The sequence below is a fragment of the Pseudophryne corroboree genome, chromosome 4 (assembly GCF_028390025.1).
Source record: "Pseudophryne corroboree isolate aPseCor3 chromosome 4, aPseCor3.hap2, whole genome shotgun sequence".
In the NCBI taxonomy this organism is placed as follows: domain Eukaryota; kingdom Metazoa; phylum Chordata; class Amphibia; order Anura; family Myobatrachidae; genus Pseudophryne; species Pseudophryne corroboree.
This window is the reverse complement of record NC_086447.1, coordinates 208,728,182-208,734,181: the sequence shown is the minus strand read 5'-3', so window position 1 is coordinate 208,734,181 and position 6,000 is coordinate 208,728,182.

The following is a 6,000-nucleotide window of genomic DNA, read 5'->3' as shown; positions in this document are numbered from 1 at the left end:
AGACACCCCCAATAAAGGAGTTGTTCTGCAGGTGGTGACCACAGACCACTTCTCAGCTCCTATGCTTTCTGGCTGATGTTTTGGTCACTTTTGAAAGCTGGCGGTGCTTTCACTCTAGTGGTAGCATGAGACGGAGTCTACAACCCACACAAGTGGCTCAGGTAGTGGAGCTCATCCAGGATGGCACATCAATGCGAGCTGTGGCAAGAAGGTTTGCTATGTCTGTCAGCGTAGTGTCCAGAGCATGGAGGCGCTACCAGAGACAGGCAAGTACATCAGGAGACGTGGAGGAGGCCGTAGGAGGGCAACAACCCAGCAGCAGGACCGCTACCTCCGCTTTTGTGCAAGGAGGAACAGAAGGAGCACTGCGAGAGCCCTGCAAAATGACCTCTAGCCAGCCACAAATGTGCATGTGTCTACTCAAACGATCAGAAACAGACTCCATGAGGGTGGTATGAGGGCCCGACGTCCACAGGTGGGGGTTGTGCTTACAGCCCAACACCGTGCAGGACGTTTGGCATTTGCCAGAGAACACCAAGATTGGCAAATTCGCCACTGACGCCCTGTGCTCTTCACAGATGAAAGCAGGTTCTCACTGAGCACATGTGACAGACGTGACAGAGTCTGGAGACGCCAAGAACGTTCTGCTGCCTGCAACATCCTCCAGCATGACCGGTTTGGCAGTGGGTCAGTAATGGTGTGGGGTGGCATTTCTTTGGGGGGACGCACAGCCCTCCATGTGCTCGCCAGAGGTAGCCTGACTGCCATTAGGTACCGAGATGAGATCCTCAGACCCCTTGTGAGACTATATACTGGTGCGGTTGGCCCTGGGTTCCTCCTAATGCAAGACAATGCTAGACCTCATGTGGCTGGAGTGTGTCAGCAGTTCCTGCAAGATGAAGGCATTGATGCTATGTACTGGCCCGCCCGTACCCCAGACCTGAATCTAATTGAGCACATCTGGGACATCATGTCTTGCTCCATCCACCACAGACTGTCCAGGAGTTGGCGGATGCTTTAGTCCAGGTCTGAGAGGAGATCCCTCAGGAGACCATCCGCTACCTCATCAGGAGCATGCCCAGGCATTGTAGGGAGGTCATACAGGCACGAGGAGGCCACAGACACTACTGAGCCTCATTTTGACTTGTTTTAAGGACATTACATCAAAGTTGGATCAGCCTGTAGTGTGTTTTTCCACTTTAATTTTGAGTGTGACTCCAAATCCAGACCTCCATGGGTTAATAAATTTGATTTCCATTGATAATTTTTGTGTGATTTTGTTGTCAACACATTCAACTATGTAAAGAACAAAGTATTTAATAAGAATATTTCATTCATTGAGATCTAGGATGTGTTATTTTAGTGTTCCCTTTATTTTTTTGAGCAGTATATATATATATATATATATATATATATATATATATATGTATGTGTCCTATCTTCATCTCTGCAATCTCCAGTTAATGGCACACATAGTCGACAGGTGTTATCCACATATAATAGCACTCACATATGTTTCCCCTCCATGTATCATCAACTAAATGTGCTCCCCATTTGTTGGTATTAGAAGCCGAAGAGGCGAGGGATTAAAAGCCCTTGCCCAAATGAAGCTCGGTAGTGTTTGTTTGCCCAAGTACAGACCCTTAATACGGGATAAGAAGGATTTAGTGTATACTTCGCAATACCTCAAAGCTTATTTAGAACATATACAGCACGATGATACATGCCCCTCAGACATTGATTCATACATACATGCTTTTTACTATCCCAATAGGCTATACATTTCCCACCTACAACTCTCCCCTGATCATCCAAACTTGTATATATTGTGTAGATAATATTTTCTGTTTAGTAGTCAAGTGTGGCAGTTATTGATGACTGCCAAAGGGTGGACTGTCGAAGTCAAAAATATTGCAGTACACTTATCACGTACAAACTACACACAGATGGCCTCTGTGCGCGTACTGGTTCTGCCGTGCGTGCACATATTCGCAAGTTGCGTATGAGCGCTCGTGCAGTCCTGCGTATTAGCGCGTGTTATGAGTAATTACGGTAGCATTTGTAATCGCATGGAAAAGCCATAAAGACACATTACATATTTAATACACATAGCGCACAATTTACACATAGTCTACATGCACCACACCAGCAAGTTACACTTGCTTAAAGGGTACAGTAACAAAGGGATTCACCTTTACAGGATATGAGGGGACAGAATTTGGTTAGGAGGTGGTGTTTGGTAATCAGCTGTAGGGTATTTTAAGAGCAATATTCCGGTGTTGGTTTGCTGTAAATAGCACGCTCCTGCGAATAGATATGCGCAGGAGCAGAATATTAATATAAACTGTATTTACTGTACTCCTGATATTCGGCGGGAACCCAGTGGAGACTGACTGCAAGTGCACCTGGACCAGACATCGCCCACCTATTCAAACCGACCTATGACCTCTCCTGTACTGTAAATGACCATCCCAGTGACCAATAGATGAAGAGATTACAGTTTCCATTGTGTTAGGTTTTGGACAAATGTATAAAAAGACAGCTGCAGGCCCGGTCACACACAATCTCTGAAGGTCATCTACCTTGATAACTGAGGACTGGACCGGGATGCGCAGGTGAACAAACGTATGTACCATTGACTGTAGCCTTTTTCTCTTATTGTATTGTATTATTGGCGGTAATTCCAAGTTGATCGCAGCAGGAAATTTTTTAGCAGTTGGGCAAAACCATGTGCACTGCAGGTGTGGCAGATATAACATTTGCAGAGAGAGTTAGATTTGGGTGGGTTATTTTGTTTTTCTGCAGGGTAAATACTGGCTGCTTTATTTTTACACCGCAAATTAGATTGCAGTTTAAACACACCACACCCAAATCTAACTCATGTTATATCTGCCTCCCCTGCAGTGCACATGGTTTTGCCCAATTGCTAACAGAATTCCCGCTGCGATCAACTTGGAATTACCCCCATTGTTGTAACCCCCTGCTAGTAAAATAACCGTTGGTGGGTTGGACCCCAACATAGTTTTTGAAATACAATTGGTGTCGTGTCCCATTTCCTGCTAAGGTTTAAAGTGTATTTCTATCACACGTGTAGCTGCATCGGGCTCTCAGCGGGTCAGTGTGTGTGTGTCTACACTGCGTGTACTTTGTACGTCCATCGCGGCGTGGGTACGCAAAGTGCATACACGGTACGGGCCTTTGTACACTAAGGGGTATATGCAATTCACGGCGAATCGCGGCAAATTATCGCCGTTTTTTAATTCGACACAATTCGACAGGTGAATTCCGGCAGGTGGCTGCCGGAATTCACCATATTCAATGAAAAACGGATTCGACAGTCCCGCGGGCGAAAAACGGCCGATTTGCCGGATTTTGCCGCAAATTAAAAAAACGGGAAAAAAGGGGAAAAACCCGGAAAAAAATGGCGTGGGGTCCCCCCTCCAAAGCATAACCAGCCTCGGGCTCTTCGAGCTGGTCCTGGTTTTAAAAATCCGGGGTCAAAATTGACAGCGGATCCCCCGTATTTTTAAAACCAGCACCGGGCTCTGCGCCTGATGCTGGTGCAAAAAATATGGGGGATAAAACGAGTAGGGGTCCCCCGTATTTTTTACACCAGCATCGGGCTCTCCACCAGCTGGACAGATAATGCCACAGCCGGGGGTCACTTTTATACAGTGCCCTGCGGCCGTGGCATTAAATATCCAACTAGTCACCCCTGGCCGGGGTACCCTGGGGGAGTGGGGACCCCTTCAATCAAGGGGTCCCCCCCCCAGCCACCCAAGGGCCAGGGGTGAAGCCCGAGGCTGTCCCCCCCATCCAAGGGCTGCGGATGGGAGGCTGATAGCCTTGAGAAAAATGTCTGAATATTGTTTTTTCCAGTAGTACTACCAGTCCCAGCAAGCCTCCCCCGCAAGCTGGTACTTGGAGAACCACAAGTACCAGCATGCGGGAGAAAAACGGGCCCGCTGGTACCTGTAGTACTACTGGAAAAAAAATACCCAAATAAAAACAGGACACACACACCGTGACAAGTACAACTTTATTACATACTGCCGACACACACATACTTACCTATGTTGACACGAAGCAGTCGGTCCTCTTCTCCAAGTAGAATCCACGGATACCTGAAAATAAAAGATAATTATACTCACCTTCCAGCGTCCAGAGATACATCCACGTCCAGAAAATAATCCAGGTACTTGGCAAAAAAAAAAAACGCAATGACCCGATCCTGCGGACTGAAAGGGGTCCCATATTGACACATGAGACCCCTTTCCCCGAATGTGCCGGGACCCCACGTGACTCCTGTAACTGAGGTCCCTTCAGCCAATCAGGAAGCGCTACTACGTGGCGCTCACCTGATTGGCTGTGCGCTGTCTGTGCTGTGACAGCGCATCGCAAAGCCTCTCCATTATATTCAATGGTGGGAACTTTGCCGCCAGCGGGGGGGTTACCCGCGGTCAGCCGCTGACCGGCGGGTGACCCCACCGCTAACCGCAAGGTTCCCACCATTGAATATAATGGAGAGGCTTTGCGATGCGCTGTCTGAGCTCAGACGCGCAGAGCCAATCAGCAGAGTGCAAGGACGTTGCACTCGCTGATTGGCTGAAGAGACCTTTCAGTGACAGCTGTCACGTAGAGGTCTCTGCATTCGGGGAAAGGGGTCTCATGTGTCAACATGGGACCCCTTTCAGTCCGCTGGCACGGGTTTTTGCGTTTTGTTATTTTGCCAAGTACCTGGATTATACTCTGGACATGGATTTATCTCTGGACGCTGGAAGGTGAGTATAATGTTTTAACAGGTACCCTCGGATCGTCGGAGACTGTGGCAGTTGGCGTATCAACATAGGTAAGTATGTGTGTGTCGGCAGTATGTAATAAAGTTGTACTTGTCACGGTGTGTGTGTCCTGTTTTTATTTGGGTATTTTTTTCCAGTAGTACTACAGGTACCAGCGGGCCCGGTTTTCTCCCGCATGCTGGTACTTGTGGTTCTCCAAGTACCAGCTTGCGGGGGAGGCTTGCTGGGACTTGTAGTACTACTGGAAAAAACAATATTCAGACATTTTTCTCAAGGCTATCAGCCTCCCATCCGCAGCCCTTGAATGGGGGGGACAGCCTCGGGCTTCACCCCTGGCCCTTGGGTGGCTGGGGGGGGGACCCCTTGATTGAAGGGGTCCCCACTCCCCCAGGGTACCCCGGCCAGGGGTGACTAGTTGGATATTTAATGCCACGGCCGCAGGGCGCTGTATAAAAGTGACCCCCGGCTGTGGCATTATCTGTCCAGCTAGTGGAGCCCGATGCTGGTGTATAAAATACGGGGGACCCCTACTCTTTTTGTCCCCCGTATTTTTTGCACCAGCATCAGGCGCAGAGCCCGGTGCTGGTTTTAAAAATACGGGGGATCCCCTGTCAAATTTTCCCCCGGATTTTTAGAACCAGGACCAGCTCGAAGAGCCCGAGGCTGGTTATGCTTTGGAGGGGGGACCCCACGCCATTTTTTTCCTTGATTTTACCGTTCCAGCTATAAAAAATAAAAATAAAAAAAATATTTAAAAAAGTATATAAATAATACTTGTGCCTCCAAAAAAGACAAACCAAGTACCTAATCCCTTCTAATATAAATAGATATGCTATTACCAAAAAAAAAAACACCAAAAAAAACATGTTTTAATTTTTTTTTATTGGTTTCACCCTCCAAAGTGTGGCGGATTGAAAATGACGAATTTACTGTCTAAAAGCACTGTTGTCGAATTTCCAAACTTGAATTGAATAGACTTTGGTCGAATTGCAGCATGTGTATCATTGCAAAAAAGTCGAATTTGTCAAAAGTCGAATTTCAAAAAGTCGAATTTTGAAAGTCCGTTTTTTTTTGTCGGAAAGTACTGAATTGCATTGTTGATTTTTTTTTGGGGCGAAAAATTCCCGAAATTCGACAATTTCGGGAATTCGACCGCAATTGCATATACCCCTAACTGTGTAAAAAGTACGTAGGGTAAGGA